The sequence below is a fragment of the Euprymna scolopes genome, chromosome 16 (genome assembly GCF_053919585.1).
Source record: "Euprymna scolopes isolate OS-2025 chromosome 16, ASM5391958v1, whole genome shotgun sequence".
Classification (NCBI taxonomy): Eukaryota; Metazoa; Mollusca; class Cephalopoda; order Sepiida; family Sepiolidae; genus Euprymna; species Euprymna scolopes.
The window spans coordinates 20,514,589-20,537,317 of record NC_136497.1 but is presented as its reverse complement, the minus strand read 5'-3'; positions in this window follow the sequence as shown (position 1 = coordinate 20,537,317).

The window sequence follows — 22,729 nt, the reverse complement described above, 5'->3', positions numbered from 1 at the left end:
TACAAGAACAAGCACGGCCAAGTGGGGAAGGGCAGCACACTTGGAATTATGTAAACAACTGTATCTGGAACACACGGACAAATGGTACAAAAATAAACCGGCAACAGTACTTAAAAAAGAGAAGCACAAAATCCTGCGGGACATGGACATTTAAACAGATGAAACCACCCAAGGAAGAAGACCGGATGTCGTAATAATTAACAAGAAAGAAAAATCCTGCCAAATCGTAAACTTTGCTGTTCCAACTGATCGCAGGGTGAATATCAAAGAAAAGAAGAAACGAAGCTAATACACAGCTAGCTATAGAGCTGAAAAGCACATGGATGATCAAGAAAATCAAGATAGTACCTATAATAGTAGGAGCACTAGGAACAATTTCGAAAAACTTTGAAAAAGAATGTGAGAAATTGGAATCAGAGGAATGGCTGGAAAGATACAACTAACAACAATAATGAAAACCGCTGTAACATTAAGAAAAACCCTTGAATGCGGGAGCTTATACACATGATCCACATGCGCGGGCCAGACGAACTGCTGCAGAGGCAAAACATTAAGAAGCGTTATATGGAACCAAGAACATTGATGCTGCATATCTATACGTTCTCTACTCCTTCCTCAATCCCCTCCCATTGCCGCATCACCTCAAAAGAGTGATGCCAAATAATCGACAGGGGTCAAAGAGTGCTGACCAGACCTCCGCTGGACAAGTGCGAAGAGAACTGGGACATTGGGGAGGCTTATTGCTACTCAAATTTCAATGGGAGCCAATGGCCGCTGCCAGCGAGAAATCAATGGTAAGTGGCTGTTGCGATAACACAAATTCATTTGCAAATGCTATCAAAAGAGGTGGAGAGTACTGGAAATCTGTTGGCGACTCAGCTTCCAGATTCCAACCACAGGTTGTCTTCAAGGAAATATCTTTGATAATCTGTGTGAAAGCTCCTTGTGATCCAATAATAATAATAATAATAATAATAATAATAATAATAATAATAATAATAATAATAATAATAATAATAATAATAATAATAATAATAATAATAATAATAATAATAATAATAATAATAATAATAATAATAATAATGTCGACGATATAACAGGACTTTGGATGTGATATTAGTTTTAATAAACTCGACAAAATTGATGGGTGGCGGACGTCTTTACTCTTGTAGCCAACCTCCTTCCCATCACGTAACTGGGACCCTTACTGACTATTCCTTTCAAAGTCGTAGGCAGGAAATGAATATTTCATTACTAAAACTAATTCCTTTGCATCTAAATATCTGTTTTATTTGTTGAATGTTACGTTAATCAGCACCATTGGATCATTTTTTCTTGAGCTGTGGTAAGCATTGACTAATATCGATGATATAATAGATATTTCTGTACTCGTAGTATTAATTCTGATGAGCATTCATGTAATTTTATTTTTCTATATTTTTTTTAGTGGGGGAGGGGGAGTGTATACAAAGTTCAATTAAGTGTCACGCAGACTACACGTCATACTTACTACCCATGTAAATATGGGAGGGGAGCCTATTGTCAAATCTTTTCTTAAGACCAGAGTAGAGTTAGCAACTTATATTAAGTAGATACTAATAGGTTTCTTTATTTTATTTTAGTTGTTATTTTATATATATTTAAAAAACAATTCTTTCTGCATTTGTGTATTAAAGTCTGTTGATATCCTTTATGTATGTGTATTAGTGCAAAACACTACTCCTGTTACAGAACCACAGGTAAAACAATTCTGGTTTGGTGTTGCCACAAACACCACACCATGAAATATGCAACCTACAAATAATACACAACATGGAACGAAGAAGATCTGGATGTCATGAACTGCAAGTGTTGCGGTGAGCATGTGGGACTCGGTCGTCATCCTGCGAATGTTGGCTTCTTTTCTAATTTCAGAAACGATGCAAACACAGAACAGGTAACCCCGTCTGATTTCAAGTACCAAAAAGATACAAATCAAGCAAATGTAAACCAAATTAATCAACATAGCCAAAAACCAGGAGCAAGAAATGGATAAGAGAAGAAAGTTATTCTCAAGATTCAGATCCAGAACTAATGGAAATACAATAAAAGACAAATGATAGATCAATCCAAAAAAAAAACGCCTCCTACAAGAACAACACCCATAGAAACTCCAGACGCAGAAGGCCCACAAAACTCCGATATAAGAAACATGGAGATTGAGACCTATGAAACAACTGAACTTAACGAGAATGAAGCAACTGAAGCAGAAAACATCATATAACTTATGAACGAAGAAAAAAAAAAACGCTTCCATACTTAAGGAATCAAGAGTGGGAGAAATTAAAAGCAGAAACAGAGAAGGTGAACAAGCTCCCCACATACACACTAACAGATAATTTACAGATTTAACTAATTTAATTTACACGCAAGTGCCAAGACAGTAAGTATGAAGGTTAAAGCAGAAAAAAAACAGTGACAGAAAATGGACCAACAAAACTTGGATGGGAAATAAGGTTGGAAACCCAGATCAACAACTTAAAAAAGAAGTAAACGTGATAAACACGATAGAAACTACTAGAAACGGATGCAGGAGAGGCTTAACAAAAATATGAAGGATTGAAGTAAAAAATAAGAGCAAAAGAAACGAGATTAAGATGATGCTTGTTAAAATCTGAACAGTGCAAACAAAACAGGACCTTTTAAAATAATGAAAGCCAATTCTACCAAAATGTAAATGGAGGAAAAACAAAATCAGAACGACCGGCTTCGACAGCAACAAAATGTTACTGGAGTCAGATAAGGGAAGAGCGAAAGAATCATAATAGAATTGCAGAATGGCCGAAAAAATAAAAGAAGAGTCACAGTAATAGAAGAAGGAACAGAGAATGAAATCAGCAAGGAAACCTTCAAGACAACTTTACGAAAAATGGCCAACTGGAGAGCACCAGGTCATGACGGAATACATGCCTATTGGTTTAAGAAATGAGTGTTTCATGTAGTGTTAAGAAACACTACATGAAAGGTTAGTTCAGCACCTGAAAAGATATATCTACGAAACACATGTACCAAAATTCATGGGCAAAGGTAAAATAAAGAATAATCCCTCAGCAACTACAGGCCTATAACCTGTTTACCTACAATGCGAAAAATAATAACTGTACAACTGAGAGAACACATCTATCATTGCAATTAGAAGAAACTGAAGGGACGTTGTTGGTTTGGTTTCAAATAAAAAAAAACCGATAGTATACTTTGATCACCTCATGCGTCACAAGACACATGGGTTCCTAAAGCTAAGTAAATAAATTACAAGCACTTAGAACAGTGAGTTACTTTCCAATTAGTCGGCAGACCAGTGTTTCGCAACCGCGGTTCCCTGGAACTCTAAGATTCCGTGGAAATTAACACAAGGATCTGCAAGAATACGTGAAATAAGCTTATGCATTTTTAACTACATTTCATATCCGTAAAATTACTGAACGTACATATATATCCTCAGTTATTATAATATTTTAATTTAGAAATCGTTCTATAAAATGTATATATATATATGTCTCTATCTCTCTCTCTCTCTCTCTCTCATTTCTCTCTCTTTGACGGAATGGTCGTTACTAGCAATCTTCATGAATCGTCACCATTTACTCTGGTTCTGCGCCATTCTGAGCACCTCAGCCATGCTAATGTCCGCGTTGTCCTTCACGTTGTCTTAGATTGTTGTTTTTTTTATCTTCTACGCCCTCTTTTACCATAGAGCAGATCTTTTGCTATGCCGTATGTTCTAGCCACATGTCGTATTTGGGAATATCTTTCGTGATTTCTGTATGGCGCATTAAGGAAACCTTTTTCTATTAAATAGTTCTAGAAATGAAATTTTCTTCGTTTTGTAATTTTTTACAGAAAATTTTGCCTTAATTAACTTTAGGTCTTTTCAGCATTGCCAATCAAGGATAACTAAGTAATAAACTGATACAATAATTATCTTCTGTTACATATATAAGTAAATTATATCAATTATGTTTATTTTGTTACGTTTTAATTCAGAACTTTTTTGTGGATAAAGACTCCAAAACCAAAAATATGAATTTTATTTAGCACTAGCGAGGGTTGTATAATACGTTTAAATAAATTTTTATTTCCAACTGACTACAATATTGACGTCTTCAAATTAAACATAAAACGTTCTTATTGAACCGTCCTTAATTATAATCTTCACCACAAACGATTACTACCGTATACACATTAATCCTTATCCTCGAGTGGCCGCAGGGCGTTGATATGTAGTGATCCCTTTGTAAAATAAAAATCATGCACATTTCGTATTTGTTATTACAGAGCTAATTCTCCATTGAATATTATATTGTACCTAATATATAGTAGTGGCTTCAAAAGTAATAAAAATAATGACTTCGGTGCAATCGGTTAGAATGAAAATCAACATAGCGCCCCAGCCGTACTTATGTTGCTGTCAAGAAATCGTATTAAACGACTTAAAGAAATGAACTGAATTTGGACACGTGTTGAAAGAAATGCAAATATGTCGGCAAGTTGAAATGAGCAGTTTGTATTTCAACTTGACGATATATGACTGTACGCGTTATTCATCCATCCAAACAAAGATTTTACTTATTATAAACCATCCAATTAATTTCAATGTTATGCGACCAGTAGTTTAAGAGTTTATCGGTTAAATATTTGCATACATAGACAGATACACACACCTGTTTTATCTATACAGCTTATCGGAGAGGTAAAAAAAAAGATCTAGTTTAAATCTATTAACCAAAAATATATTGACTACGATATTGTCTACGTGACTTACGATGAAAAATAAAAATAAGAAAAATATGGCACATAATTTTGTTTTTGCGCATGGGTTCCGTAACATGTAATTTATTTTGAGGTTATGCGAGGGTGAAAAGGTTGAAGTACGCTGCCGTGGACTAATTTGCTGTTGCTATTATTTCCTATTTGCTTAAGCTTTGAATGGAATGTCTACACAGCCAGAGCAGATGGCCTAAAACGTCCTTACATTTGGAAATAAACATACATTTCCCACGGGAAGTTGGGAGTCGAAGATTCATGGAGATCATTGCTAAACTAAAACATCATATATCTGCCCACTCCTCCATCCCGACACACACACACACACACACACACACACACACACACACACACACACACACACACACACACACACACACACACACCTGAAGTATTAATAATATTTGATATTCTCTTTTTATGCTTTTATAGCAACTACGTGCTAATGTTTGTTTCCAACCCGGCCGTCGTCATGTTATGTGTTGTGTTTTCTTGTGTACACGCGAGGGTCAGAAATAAACAAAGAAAACGGTGGCGATTAAGACAGTTGCTTTTAAAAACATACACACATGCGTATATGGAAATATTGTATAATTTTCTTTATTTATACACACATTATTAGCTACACATTTGCATACATGTTTTAGCGATTTCATTCGAAATCCAGCATCAATAGTTTCAACTGGTTTTCAGTGCGGATGTAAAACTTTTTTCAAACTTATTTTATGAAAATTGGCTTGGGGAAAGAAGAAAAATCCTATGCAATTTTGGCAAAGTATAACATGGGAATTATTCTCAACCTCCCTTTAATGTTCTTAAAAATGTTGGCAAAAGGAACTGTACGATCGCATTTGAAACAAGTTGAGACTATTATATTGATAACGCTGTATTTCGAAAGAAACCATAACTGAAACATACATGCACATATATAGTTAATAATGTTTGTATGAATAAACAATATCCAATAATACAGCTCTACTTGCTACCCATCACTATATTATAAATACTAGAGTTTCATTAGATTAACATCTAGGAAACCACAGAAATACAATAATTACACACACACACACATACACACACATATATATATATATTATTTCATGTTAATATTTTCCTAAGGTAAAACAAACTATGAATTTAACGAGGTTCATAAAAAAGTGCTCAATACCGAAGCAGAGCAACATGATATACTTTATATGCATTTTACATAAGCATTTATATGTCGCTACACATTCATGAGTATGTTTCGGTCACCAGTTACAAGTAACCAAAGACCTCTTCAGGCGATGCTACTTATGAAAAAGAAGAGTTCGTAATGAAAATTGGAAAATTCTAGTACCATAATATGAAAGACATTTAACAGGAAATAACGTCAGATTCATTACAATCATGCCAAGAGTTAAGCGTCCAAATGTTCTGAAATAGACTAAATCCGGTATCTATATGACCCGCGTGATGTGAAATTATATATTTTTACTTTTCGGAAGTGGAAGAGTTTCTTGTAGTTCAGGGGTAATAACTTGAGTTTTGTCTAATAGAGAAAATTCCTGGATATTCTGAGCCTACACACCAATAAATAAGAGAAAATTAAAGTTTTAATAAAGAATAAAATCTTAAAGTAATTTCTTTTAATAAGTATAACTGCTCTTGATAATAAGTTTTCAAATAGCCACGAAGAGCAATACATCAACATCCCTCTTAAAGAAAACGGTTAGTTTTTAGCTTTTAACGCCACCGAGAGAAAAAAAAAGGCGTCCCCATTATCGAAGTTGCATAGAAAATAAAACAAGAAGAAAGCTTTCTAATTTTGTTTTAAGGTTTATGACAGAAGACAGAAAATAACGATATTAACAAAATAAAAATAAACGCGCAAAATGCTTTTTAAAAAATAAGCCAAAACTTTATTGTTTGAAGTAACATTGAGTCACTTTAAATGTAAAACTAAAAATAATTCTTTTTTGTCAAATTACAAAGTAAAAACTTACCAAAAGAACAAAGCTTTAAAAGAAAAGAAAAAAAATAAACGATATGGTAACTATTAATATATAACTAGCAGGCCTATCCGATGTTACCCGGGAATAAGACTCGTTTGTTGAATCTTGAACTGTATATTTGAGTTTTCTTTTTATTATTGTCACATATGTGACAAAAAAAAAATGAAAAAGTACAATGATCAAACCATGAATAACGATAAAGAAATGTTGTATTTTTTGTTGTTGTTTCTGGGTAGCATTTGGCACTGCTGATCATTCGATTTGCGTAGGCATAGCGAAAGATGGCAATAGTGTTGTTATTGCTTTGTTTTATTTGCTAAATAAGTCGACGGTGTACTGTATCTATTTCGATTATGTCTGAAAAAGTATAAATGAAGCAATGTCCTTGGATGTCCAAACACATGTATTTGGGGACTTTGTAGTGTTCACCAAAGAGATTAACTTTCTCTCCCGAGCTACACAAAATAAACTAACAAAAGCATGCGTAACTTTTCGATTGCTCAATCTTTTTCATAGACCATCACTTTCTCCATCTGCCTCCCAGATCCTGAGAGCTAGCAAGTGTCACTTCTCGGCCTATTCTTGACAATACTATCTGAGGCTTTCTTGACAATACTATCCGTCGCTTTCTTGACAATACTATCCGAGGCTTTCGTGACAATACTATCCGAGGCTTTCGTGACGGATGTTCATAATCTACTGCTGCACATAATGCTTGATCTCACGTTTAACCCCGAACCGCAAACAATAGCGCCATTACTAAAAATGTTGAGATACTAACAACGTACTCACTGGTAAACCCTCAAAGATCTCACCAGAGATACGCCTGCGTTTGAAACATTTTCTCTATCTACTCAACAGTGCAGAAAGAAGGTAGCCGAACAGGTCAAAGTAAATAATATGTAGGAATCCCATAGTAAATCTTACTCTACCCAATGGTTCACGTTGAACTATGCAACTGTTACTGTGCATTAATAGCAATTATTCGGCCGTCTCAACTACCATGAGTCAGATGCAAACAAACAAAAACTTACAGCATTAAGAAACCATCGCAGCTAAGACTAGACAGAGACAACCAGAAAACACATCGAGTTGCAGAAATTAGAAACTAAAACTTGATAATAGCCCAGTGGACAATGGGTAATCAACAATAACCTCACTATTCATGATGTCGCTTGGACTGTGTACAGATTAACCTAAACTGATTCTCCAACAGTTTGCTTTAAACTCCACCTTAGTTTCCACAAACCACTACGTTCTTAATTTCCTACTCCGGACGGAAACCACATCAAAGGATCTGATCATCACCCCGTTCTCATGTGGTCCTGGATATGACCTTAAACTATATCCGATGGTGAGGGCCCCAGCTTGCAGGCCTTAGGGAGTGTGGAGCCACCCTTTAATTGCCATTGCGCCCAGGTCCACTCTGACCCGGAGTGGTAGCACCTGTTAGGGTCCCAACTATGGGTTAAATAGAATACGACTTAAAAAACAAATATACTATATTAAAAAATCGTTCTTCAAAATCACCAGATTCGGCATTAAATAACCTGAAAAGGGTTGATATGCCGTAAAACAAAACAACCAACCAACCAACCGTTCTCATGTAAAAAAAACTTGATACCTCAAACGCATGTGGACCGGATATTATCCCTGTCTTAACAGCAAAGAAATACTCTGTTAGCTAGAACCTGTCCTCTCCAATCTCTATAACAAATGCCTTGCTGCAATGTCCTTTGACGTCCAAACACATGTATTTGGGGACTTTATAGTGTTCACCAAAGGGATTAACTTTCTCTCCCGAGCTACACAAAATAAACTAACAAAAGCATGCGTAACTTTTCGATTGCTCAATCTTTTTCATAGACCATCACTTTCTCCATCTGCCTCCCAGATCCCGAGAGCTAGCAAGTGTCACTTCTCGGCCTATTCTTGACAATAATATCTGAGGCTTTCTTGACAATACTATCTGAGGCTTTCTTGACAATACTATCCGTCGCTTTCTTGACAATACTATCCGAGGCTTTCTTGACAATACTATCCGAGGCTTTCGTGACGGATGTTCATAATCTACTGCTGCACATAATGCTTGATCTCACGTTTAACCCCGAACCGCAAACAATAGCGCCATTACTAAAAATGTTGAGATACTAACAACGTACTCACTGGTAAACCCTCAAAGATCTCACCAGAGATACGCCTGCGTTTGAAACATTTTCTCTATCTACTCAACAGTGCAGAAAGAAGGTAGCCGAACAGGTCAAAGTAAATAATATGTAGGAATCCCATAGTAAATCTTACTCTACCCAATGGTTCACGTTGAACTATGCAACTGTTACTGTGCATTAATAGCAATTATTCGGCCGTCTCAACTACCATGAGTCAGATGCAAACAAACAAAAACTTACAGCATTAAGAAACCATCGCAGCTAAGACTAGACAGAGACAACCAGAAAACACATCGAGTTGCAGAAATTAGAAACTAAAACTTGATAATAGCCCAGTGGACAATGGGTAATCAACAATAACCTCACTATTCATGATGTCGCTTGGACTGTGTACAGATTAACCTAAACTGATTCTCCAACAGTTTGCTTTAAACTCCACCTTAGTTTCCACAAACCACTACGTTCTTAATTTCCTACTCCGGACGGAAACCACATCAAAGGATCTGATCATCACCCCGTTCTCATGTGGTCCTGGATATGACCTTAAACTATATCCGATGGTGAGGGCCCCAGCTTGCAGGCCTTAGGGAGTGTGGAGCCACCCTTTAATTGCCATTGCGCCCAGGTCCACTCTGACCCGGAGTGGTAGCACCTGTTAGGGTCCCAACTATGGGTTAAATAGAATACGACTTAAAAAACAAATATACTATATTAAAAAATCGTTCTTCAAAATCACCAGATTCGGCATTAAATAACCTGAAAAGGGTTGATATGCCGTAAAACAAAACAACCAACCAACCAACCGTTCTCATGTAAAAAAAACTTGATACCTCAAACGCATGTGGACCGGATATTATCCCTGTCTTAACAGCAAAGAAATACTCTGTTAGCTAGAACCTGTCCTCTCCAATCTCTATAACAAATGCCTTGCTGCAATGTCCTTTGACGTCCAAACACATGTATTTGGGGACTTTATAGTGTTCACCAAAGGGATTAACTTTCTCTCCCGAGCTACACAAAATAAACTAACAAAAGCATGCGTAACTTTTCGATTGCTCAATCTTTTTCATAGACCATCACTTTCTCCATCTGCCTCCCAGATCCTGAGAGCTAGCAAGTGTCACTTCTCGGCCTATTCTTGACAATAATATCTGAGGCTTTCTTGACAATACTATCTGAGGCTTTCTTGACAATACTATCCGTCGCTTTCTTGACAATACTATCCGAGGCTTTCGTGACGGATGTTCATAATCTACTGCTGCACATAATGCTTGATCTCACGTTTAACCCCGAACCGCAAACAATAGCGCCATTACTAAAAATGTTGAGATACTAACAACGTACTCACTGGTAAACCCTCAAAGATCTCACCAGAGATACGCCTGCGTTTGAAACATTTTCTCTATCTACTCAACAGTGCAGAAAGAAGGTAGCCGAACAGGTCAAAGTAAATAATATGTAGGAATCCCATAGTAAATCTTACTCTACCCAATGGTTCACGTTGAACTATGCAACTGTTACTGTGCATTAATAGCAATTATTCGGCCGTCTCAACTACCATGAGTCAGATGCAAACAAACAAAAACTTACAGCATTAAGAAACCATCGCAGCTAAGACTAGACAGAGACAACCAGAAAACACATCGAGTTGCAGAAATTAGAAACTAAAACTTGATAATAGCCCAGTGGACAATGGGTAATCAACAATAACCTCACTATTCATGATGTCGCTTGGACTGTGTACAGATTAACCTAAACTGATTCTCCAACAGTTTGCTTTAAACTCCACCTTAGTTTCCACAAACCACTACGTTCTTAATTTCCTACTCCGGACGGAAACCACATCAAAGGATCTGATCATCACCCCGTTCTCATGTGGTCCTGGATATGACCTTAAACTATATCCGATGGTGAGGGCCCCAGCTTGCAGGCCTTAGGGAGTGTGGAGCCACCCTTTAATTGCCATTGCGCCCAGGTCCACTCTGACCCGGAGTGGTAGCACCTGTTAGGGTCCCAACTATGGGTTAAATAGAATACGACTTAAAAAACAAATATACTATATTAAAAAATCGTTCTTCAAAATCACCAGATTCGGCATTAAATAACCTGAAAAGGGTTGATATGCCGTAAAACAAAACAACCAACCAACCAACCGTTCTCATGTAAAAAAAACTTGATACCTCAAACGCATGTGGACCGGATATTATCCCTGTCTTAACAGCAAAGAAATACTCTGTTAGCTAGAACCTGTCCTCTCCAATCTCTATAACAAATGCCTTGCTGCAATGTCCTTTGACGTCCAAACACATGTATTTGGGGACTTTATAGTGTTCACCAAAGGGATTAACTTTCTCTCCCGAGCTACACAAAATAAACTAACAAAAGCATGCGTAACTTTTCGATTGCTCAATCTTTTTCATAGACCATCACTTTCTCCATCTGCCTCCCAGATCCTGAGAGCTAGCAAGTGTCACTTCTCGGCCTATTCTTGACAATAATATCTGAGGCTTTCTTGACAATACTATCTGAGGCTTTCTTGACAATACTATCCGTCGCTTTCTTGACAATACTATCCGAGGCTTTCTTGACAATACTATCCGAGGCTTTCGTGACGGATGTTCATAATCTACTGCTGCACATAATGCTTGATCTCACGTTTAACCCCGAACCGCAAACAATAGCGCCATTACTAAAAATGTTGAGATACTAACAACGTACTCACTGGTAAACCCTCAAAGATCTCACCAGAGATACGCCTGCGTTTGAAACATTTTCTCTATCTACTCAACAGTGCAGAAAGAAGGTAGCCGAACAGGTCAAAGTAAATAATATGTAGGAATCCCATAGTAAATCTTACTCTACCCAATGGTTCACGTTGAACTATGCAGCTGTTACTGTGCATTAATAGCAATTATTCAGCCGTCTCAACTACCATGAGTCAGATGCAAACAAACAAAAACCTACAGCATTAAGAAACCATCGCAGCTAAGACTAGACAGAGACAACCAGAAAACACATCGAGTTGCAGAAATTAGAAACTAAAACTTGATAATAGCCTAGTGGACAATGGGTAATCAACAATAACCTCACTATTCATGATGTCGCTTGGACTGTGTACAGATTAACCTAAACTGATTCTCCAACAGTTTGCTTTAAACTCCACCTTAGTTTCCACAAACCACTACGTTCTTAATTTCCTACTCCGGACGGAAACCACATCAAAGGATCTGATCATCACCCCGTTCTCATGTGGTCCTGGATATGACCTTAAACTATATCCGATGGTGAGGGCCCCAGCTTGCAGGCCTTAGGGAGTGTGGAGCCACCCTTTAATTGCCATTGCGCCCAGGTCCACTCTGACCCGGAGTGGTAGCACCTGTTAGGGTCCCAACTATGGGTTAAATAGAATACGACTTAAAAAACAAATATACTATATTAAAAAATCGTTCTTCAAAATCACCAGATTCGGCATTAAATAACCTGAAAAGGGTTGATATGCCGTAAAACAAAACAACCAACCAACCAACCGTTCTCATGTAAAAAAAACTTGATACCTCAAACGCATGTGGACCGGATATTATCCCTGTCTTAACAGCAAAGAAATACTCTGTTAGCTAGAACCTGTCCTCTCCAATCTCTATAACAAATGCCTTGCTGCATCTTGCTCCCGCTATAGCTGAAAAATTACCTCTGTCGGACCAGTATTCAAAAACTCTATTAAAACAACTCACCCAATAAGTCTTCTCTCATTCTTGGCTAAAATCTTTGAACCATTGCTCAATCTCCTGATAGTTCGCCAACTTGAAATTGCAACAATTCCTGATGACAAACAGTATAGATTTAAGCAATCCCGTTCTACTGTGGATATATCTAAACGCATGTATAGGGAAATGGAGCAACGACCATAGATCTTAACATATCCAAGATTTTGATAAGGCCTGGGATGAAGGAAGGTCTTCTTAAGAAAATATATTCGTACGGTATTACTCTTCGAATATTTAATAAAATCTGATCCAGGTTCTTACTGATGGCCGTACATCTAAAAAAAAAAAATCACATTAATGCGTATGTGATTCAGGGTTGGATACTTGAACCATTATTATTATTGATTTACATAAACGACTTCCTTGATTAAAGCGAGATGGGTATATTTGCTGATGGCACGATGCTCTATAATAGTCATGTGTGTAAATCAAACAAAAATATCCAAAATAATAGCCGAATCCTTAAAAATGACCCCCGAAATGAGGCAGAATATTCAGGTGCGATCAAAGACAAAACTTATTTCCTTTAATACTTATAAGAAACCTTTCAAACCACCAATTACTACGATTGATCAATAAATTCCTCCACTCTCCATCGATGCCTAAACGTAAACATGGATTCTATGAACAAAGCTTCTTTCCTAAAACTACCCGCCTGTGGAACTCTGTTCCACTGGTCTGCCTTCTAGCTGACAACAATATCATTGTGTTCAAGTAAAATGTAAACAAATTCTTATTCAACCATCCTCGTAAATAATCTGATTATACCAATTTATTGCTACAAACGATTATTACGCAACTGTCCTAATGACTAAAATACACGCATTAACCCTTTTCTTCGAGTGGCCTCCAGGCCTTGATATATGGTAACCCTTTGTAAAAAAGCACTCTTTCCGAGATTCTAACGTTCACACTCTCAATTTAACATTTACATTCAATATGAATTGGAATAAATATACAGAAGATACTACCAATTTGCTGCAAAAAAGGTGGGCTCCATCTACCGAGCTAGAAAACTTATCACACCTGCCAGTATCATGTATCTCTTATGAAGCTACCCTTTTCCTGTGTATGGAGTATTGTTGCCATATTTGGGCTGGTGCACCAACCACTAGTCTCTCTCTCTCTCTCTCTCTCTTTCTCTCCCCCTTTCTCTCTCTCTCTCTCTTGAACAGGTTACAAAAAAATCTTTAATCTAATAAGTTCAGCACTGGTTACCATACACTAGTTTCTGTTCAATCGTCGTAATACTGTATACTTGTGTTTGTTTTATAAATACTTCTACGGAATGTGCTCCGACGAACGTACTGCACTTGTACACTCTTAACTTAAATACTCTCCGACGAAATCGAATCTTTTCAATGTAAAAGTTCTCAGATGGTAGAAATCCTTCTAGGCTAATATTAGATTGACGAGAAAGTTCTGGCGGAATTTTTCATTTTGATTTCAAATGATGTATTTTCAAATAAGTTTTCGTTATAATACCTTTACTTTATATATCATTTCAAAGAGTGTTTTTCACTCTATCCAATCGTTTAGATTACCACTACCACTTTTTCAAGTATCTTGACAATTTTCATGCGTGAGAAATGCTTCAGAAACCTAAGCAATATAAAAAAGGCCTTCATCGACTTCATCGCCACCAGAACTCAAGATTTTTACGTTATTGGCATAAATACACTATGTTTTGCGTTGGCAAAAATGTGTTGATTCTGATGGTGCTTATTTCGATCAATAAATTGTTATTTGAGCCGAAATATGTTCATCTGAATTTAAAAGTTTAAAACTGCAAAAACTTTCTTGTCTACCTGATAACTTATTTCCTCGGGCTGCTTGCTTTCGGAATTTCCGTCCCTGCTCCCGGTTTCCCAGCTGTATCAATATGCAAAAATTTCAATGTAATTTAAAAACAGATCTTGCTACAGAAATTCCCACTCAGGATGCCTACTTTAAATTTGACACTTTATAGATCTCACGAAGATCGTGTCTCCAAGTTTTACCCTTGTAGCTTAACCTGCAGGATAGCAGATTTTTACTTACTAGGGGAAGCTTTGGCCCAGAACATACAAGGGAATAGCACAGAAGCAGCATTGTCACTTTCACTCTATTGATTTGCAGTTCCGCACTAGATACGTCTTCGTTTGTCAAACGCAGAGCCATAACGACCTAAGTGTGACGGATCTTGGTGTCGGCTTTTCACCGAATTTCTGTTCCCTAATTCTGCTTGTAGCCAAACCATGGGTGATCATATCAGGAACCAAAATTCCATCCGAGTCCTTGATTGCTCGCGTGTGAAATCAGTAAGTTATTATTTTCCCAACAAAAATCCGAGTCAGGATCAAAGCTATACAGATTCGTTGGCAGGAAAATATGGTTGGCTTCGACATTATTGTTGTCTTGCTGCTAGTGATCTGCTCGATGGATGCGATTGTATAGGATTTTGTAGATATTCGCATAAAATATTCTGGAATTGTATTCATTTCATGTCTAATACATTTACTAACTACTTGGATGATGCAGAGGAATAGACGACTCGAAGGCCGCAGTTAGCAGTGTCAGATAAAAAATAATTTTATTTTTCTAAAAGATCAATAAAAATTCATAAAGTAATATTTTAATAATGCTAAAAACAAATTCAAAAATAATTTTATTTTTCTAAAAAAAAAAACAACAAGAAATTAAGAAATATTTTATAAGTTATTATTTTTTTACAATATTAAAGACAAATTTAAACAATAAAACAATTATATTTTATTCATTATTTTATGCAAAAAATAATTAATTATAAGGCGAATTTTTAGCTGACACCTGTTGCTGCGGACTTCAAGTCGCCTATTCTTCTGGATCATCGCTACTTGTTGCGTAAATTTATTGCCATTATATTAGTAACTTGTTTAATTTTCACTTTTTAAACTATAAATAAAATATAAGCAAATAAAATAAATTATAACGTTGTCTTCACTTTTTATGAATGTTTGACTGTGTCATAAAAGATTACAATTATACTACTACTACTACTACTACTACTACTACTACTACTACTACATTTTTATAGAAATCACCCGAGGACATAAAGCCACTCGATGTAAGGAGTTAAAAGACTCTACTTCCAAGTTAAAAAGTAGCGAACGTTTATAAACAATGTCATTGATTTACAGCAATGTTAGAAGGATAAAGCATGACCCGGAAAGCAGTAATTCTTCCCCCTTTTTCAGAAATATCGCTGGTGGAATGTGAGAAGTAAAGGACAAATTATGGACAAAAATATGACTACTACTACTACTACTACTACTACTACTACTACTACTACTACTACTACTAATTATTATTATTATTATAACAATAATTTAACGAAGGAGATAAGACATAGTAGCGATCAACAAAAAGGGGAATCCTGCCAAATAGTACATTTTACCTTCCCAGCAGTTCATAAATAGACAGAAAAGAAATGAAATCCAAAAGTTTACCGAAGAGGTGAAGGGTATATGAAACAAAGAAAAAATTACAATAACTGTAGAAACACTGGGAAAAAATCCGAAAAACCCGCGAAAAAATTCTTTTAATTCTGTGTCACACTTTGCTTATGTGACAACTCTCTGCAATGGAAGTGTTCATTTCCACTTGAAAAGAAATAGTCACGTGCAGCATTCTTCACCGTATAAGAATGTCAGCTGATGTAAGATAAAGGTCTGTTGTTTGTCCCCATTTTTTTTTCGTGAATAGCATAGAATGTCACAATACTGAAAGATATAGTTGACATCAAGTTGTACATTAAGAAGAAAAAGGACAAATCTTGTACTTTATTAATGTTTCCTACAAGTAGACCGGAGCACAATGCAGTCATAAATCACAGACTAGTAATTGAAACTAACAAGTTTATTATTTCACACAAGAAGATAAATTCTAGCGTCCATATATTCATCCATAACATGGCTTTCTTGTAAATGTTATATGGACATTGTTCTCAGTAGCGATTTGCGTTGTCCAAAGCACATCTCTATAATTGACTTTTAATTCTTGAGATGAGGGTTGATAATGAGTATCATTTGGATTATTCGGACTACTATTCTCATCTTAACCTCCGACCTTCTTCATGTGTATCTCATCAAACTCAGAAACCTTTTTTGTCGAACTCAGGAGTCAGTATGGAATTTCAAATGGAATTCTTTATGTAATCTACAAGGGTCCTGTCAGCCATAACCGGGTAGAAATCTTAAGTACGAGGGGCCTTAATAAAGTTTCCAGACTTTTTTGGTACAGGCATTTAAAATTGTCGTAGATTCTTGAAAATTCAGTATGTTATTGCTGTATATCTTATGAGATGACTGACCAATTTTTATAATTTCAGATTCAAATGAACAGCTACAGCAGGAATTGGAATGTACCCTACAAAAGCCTAAGTGGCACAGCTGGTGAATTTCAAAAATGTAACCTGGACATGAGGACAGTTTAGAAGAACCATATGCAATAAAATTCTGTTTTAAAATTTGAAAAAATGCCAAGAAACGTATGGAGTTCTTCAGACTGCTTTTGGAAAATTGACATGAATCAAGCATCAGTTTTGGAGTGACATAAGAGATTCAAGAAAGGCAGGAAGTCTGTGAGAGATGATGAGAGATGTTGGAGGAGTAAGAAAGTCAGAACAATATAAGAATTTCATGTATAAGGATAGTCATGGGCCTATAGAGACAATAAGTGCACAGTTTGATGCCAGTGTGGGAACTGTTAACATATTATCGCGAAGAACTGAAGATGCGGAAGATATCCGAAAAGTTTGTCCCAATGCATCAGTCCAGAACTCTATCCTTGTCACTTGTTATTTAACCAAGATGGACATAAAGACAGTTCCTCACTCTCTCTATAGTTCAGACTTTGCTCCCTGTGATATTTGATTATTACCTAAGCTCAAGGAAAACCTAAGAGGCTGTCGTTATGAGACAACTGAAGAGATGAAAGAGACTGTGACGAGGTTCATTGATACGCTCATTCGAGAGGATTCCATGGGGTCTTCCAGAAGTTGTTGGAACGGCACAACAAGTGCACTGCAACCGGTGGAGATTACTTCGAAGGGACTGGAGTTTCGTATGTGTACAAGCAATAAAAGTGCCCATACGTAAGAAGTCTGAAAACTTATTGAAGGTACTTCGTGATTCGCAATTGTATTCTGAATACCGCCCGCACTGAGGATTGAATCTTCAACTGCCAGAAGAGTGCCACTTACAATTGAATATTATCAAGTGCTTTATGCTTGTTGGGCAAATTAGTACTCAAGATGATAACAGTAATCTGAAGAATCCAATTTATACGAATGTATAATTGTCCAATCGGCCAAGTTAGTCTTGGTAACACTCAGCTAAACCTTTTTTTAGTAGATATCCAGTCATATAGTTAACGCTGCATATAAGTATGGAGCGACTATATTTAGATTTCTCAACCATCAGTTTGAATACTTTATCTTGCTCAGAACATTGACCATCTCAAAACCATCGAGAGACGTCCAACCAAATGAATTCTCTTTAGCTGGCAACAGACTAGATAAACGCCCACAGAATTATTAGCAATGCTGACAAGAACAATTGGAACACATTTGCTTCATATATATTAGGTTTAATATAATAATCGGTAGCGAATTGTCTCTATAATAATCAATATGTATTCTTTATTTTGATTCTTAAAATATTATATTTAAACGTGTCTTACGACCGGGAAACTACGGGTGACCTGCTAATATTTATTATTAAATCTACTTTCCATGTCTGAAAAGATTTATTCTTAGTTTATTTTCCATGACCGCCATATAGATAAATTACCAATATTGTTTTATGTAGCGGTACAAAAAACAAAACAATTTTGCTCTTAAAGAAAATACATGACTATTTTCTTTTTTAATCATAATCTATTAAATACTCGTTGTGATTTTTATTTTGTTTGTTTTCAAAAACTGTATAAACATATAGCAAAACGAAAAGATCATATTCAAACACGATTCTCCCGCCATAAAGGTTCGGCTGTTTATGTTTTTACTGCGCACGTGAGTATCAATTTCACACAACTTCAAAACACATTATATTTGAAGTGTGTCATTTCTGTTGTTTATAACAAAATTAATCGTAATGTAATAACTAGGGCTATGACATCAGGATATTCTTTTCATTCTTTTGACTCTCGAGTTTGTATCCGTTGATATCTTACATGCTTTTATATAGAGTGATGTGGTTCTCGGTTGATTAACTTTGTCTAATTGTGTCGGATATATACTCGAGAGACAAATCAATGAAAAGAACATGCTGTTGTCATGGTCCTAGTTATAAGAAAAGGAGAATCCGCACATCTATCTGTTACTCAACTATGTTTTTGCAAAATACGAAATTATACAGGTTCTATATTTTCCCCTTTGTTGTGGCAACCAACTAAATCCAAATAATCAATCAAATGATTTAAAACGTTCAAGAATTATTGAAATAAAACAATATATATATAACTCGCACTTCCCTTATTTTGTTCTGTAGTTCTTACATTCTAGGAACGATGTTTCTAACAAAGAGGGGAAAATTGTTGTTTTCTGGGTCAGTTATATATGGACATAAGAGTGACAGATTAAAACTATCCGTTTCGTCAAATCATATTAATCGTTACTATTATGGCAGCATAGCATAGCAATATTAAATATTTCATTTTTGTTATGTCATATCTCTCTTTTGTTTGTAATCTCCTTTTATATAAATAGAGGTCCTATTATTTTCTGCCTTTTCGGATAAAACTCAGAAAATACTAAAGCTACAGATAAAAACTTACATATTTGAACAAAGTACAACCTCATATTGGTATGGGTATAAAGATTCTGTAACTTCCATTCGCTTTGGATAACTACAGTCCAAATTAATGCATTGTAAGTGAATATATATATATATATATAATTTAAAAGGGGTTAGAACAGTAGTCTAAAGAGCAGAGTGTATTTTAATGTGATAGTAAAATTACTAATTTAATTAAAATACAAGAAAAGAACAGTGCTCGTTGTAATTTAGATATATCATAAGCTCGATAGGTAAATATCCTAGAGCTAATTTAATATTTAGTAATGTGATTGATAATTTAAAATTCACATTAGAATTAAAAATTAAAAATCTGTTTCATAAGAATGATCAGCAAAAAAGTCAATAATTATTGACTTTGATGTTGTTCCTTCTTATGAAACAGATTTTTAATTTTTAATTCTAATGTGAATTTTAAATTATCAATCACATTACTATATATATATATATATATATATATATATATATATATATATATATATATATATATTATCCCCATCATTACTAACATAACCGCTATCATTATCTTCATTTTCACTGTTATTAACATTAAATTTGAATTTATTTTTATCACAACTATTGGTAATATTATCTTTAATGTTTATTTTTAATGTTTATCTTTAATTTTGTCTTTACCTTTATCTTTATTTTTATCTTCAATTTTATTTCTATTTTATTTTCATCTTTATTATTACTACTATTATTATAATTTTCATTATTATTATATTTCGTACTATTATAATTACCCTACTATTATTTGGTATATTTTTACCACTCTCATAAGTAGTAATGGTTTCCTTACTCCTCCACTTTTCCATCTATATGTATCCTTAACCTTTTGCATCAAGTTAAACGCACTCATGGTCATTGCCATCCTAATTTCCGACCGCCATCTTATAATCATACTCCTTATATCATAACAGAAGAAACTTATAAATATATTGCCGCATATTACCTTTCAGTTTTACAACCTTGCATACCCCCAAATATAAGCGATTTTATAACCGCCATTTGCCGTTTACGTGGCACCAATCAAAATTACCACCCCATAGAAAATAGACACCCCACAAACCGTTAACATAAATTACCACACTTCAACAATACACCCCCAATTTAACCCTAATACATATACACCTTAATATCAACACTATGTTAAAGACCATATACATTCTTATATATCATACTATATATAGCAAGCTTCTCCTTATTTATTTAGAATTCAATAAAGCTTCCCCCAACATTCTATATTTTCTCTTAATCTTTTTCGTCCCTAATGAACCTTACGCTAGACGCCGCATCTTCCCCATGCTACCTAGCACCTTTTCTACTCTTCTGATGAGAAGCATTATGCTTCGAAATGCCCTGACATAAAGAGTCCCTTCTATCCCCCAAATTTTACTTGTATTCCATTATTCAATGCGGACTCTTTCAGATGTAATATACTGATGTTGGCTTTCTGTGGATGTTCAACATAAATGGAGAAGCCCTGATATTATTGTAGCCCTTTTGTTAATACTGCAAAAGTATTTATCTAAGCTAACAGGGACGCCCGGCGTAGCCCGGTTGTAAAATACGCTAAAATATGATATTTTAATTTGTGTAGATTTCATATATATTGTTATAGAATTAATGTTCTATCGATTCTGATATATTATAAAGTTCTGATTTTAAAAAAATAAAGCAAAAATATATGCATATGACTTGGGTGCATCAGCTTGAATCAAAATCGAAACCAAAACTTATATATATATATATATATATATATATATATATATATATATATATAAGTTGAGTTTTGTCAGCTATAATCGAAACCGAAATCACAACTTATGAAGAAGGGCTACGCACAAAATGACACACATGTTATCGTATTAATATATATATATAACTTTTATTCATCATCTTTTATTTAATATTATTGTTTTGCTCCTCTTGATAGTGTTGAGCTTTTCTTACTTTAATATAGTTATCTTTGTTAAAGATTTAGTCTTTGATAACATAATCTTCTTGTGTATATAATAAAGGAAGGTAATTTTTCCCCTTTGGACCGAAATACCGTAAGTTTACACCAACAGATGGCTCATAAAAATTTATTATGTTTACGCTATTGGCCATTACCTTATATAACTATGAAACTCCATTACAAACACGTTATTCCGTATTATTAAAACATTACATTTATTCTCAGGAGCGCCATTTGCATCATCGGCATAACGTACAGAGGAAATAGCTCAAACCTTTACCCCCTAATCGATAAGACCTCTTTCGCTCCCATTCTTTGCCACGTCCATTCATACTTTTTTCTCCTTGTCTGAGTCTACGCCGTCATTAACTAACTCGTGGATTCATACACATCGCCTATTGTTAACACTTAACCTTATACAAATAATGATTATACGAACTTTGAATGGCTAAACTTAATTCACGCTATTATTTCACATGTTCAGATGTGGTTATTTACGTTAAATTAACATTTTACTTTAGTAATAAGGATACCACAACATAATTTCGTTTTTTTTTTCGATTATTAATACGGACGCACACGTTATTTAACAAATAAAAAAAGGAGTAGATAGGAAGGTTCTTTCCACCTTCGACGAATCCTTTCAGATTAACCATTTTATAGGTTTTGTGGGGTGCTGAAAAAAAACACGTTTACAATTCCGGCAAACAAGTACTTTAAAATATCTGAAGAAATGTTAATTTAAAAAAAAAGATTTTCGAAAATAACGCTTTAAAATACGGCAAACAAGTACTGCCTTTCCTGAATATAATCATTGCATGTTAAATACCTCGATTACAAACTTCGGAATCTCGAAAAAATAAAGAAATTCATTGGGAGTCTTTGTTAAGATATGCATCTAGGAGAAGGACCACTCTGATATAAAACCTGATGCCTACTGCCTGCTCTGTCTTGTGGCAGCTATTTAGCCGACTGAGATTAGCAGTTGTACCAAAATGTGTGGTTGGTTTTTGCTTTCACCACTATAAACAAATCATCTGTATGGATTTCGAGCAACCTAGTTGTGGCGGATCTCATACATCAAAATCGACGGGAGTACCACCATCATATATATAAATATATATATATATATATATATATATATATATATATTTAAAGCAGATTAGAACAATAGTCTAAAGAGCAAAGTGTATTTTAATGTAATAGTAAAATTACTAGTTTA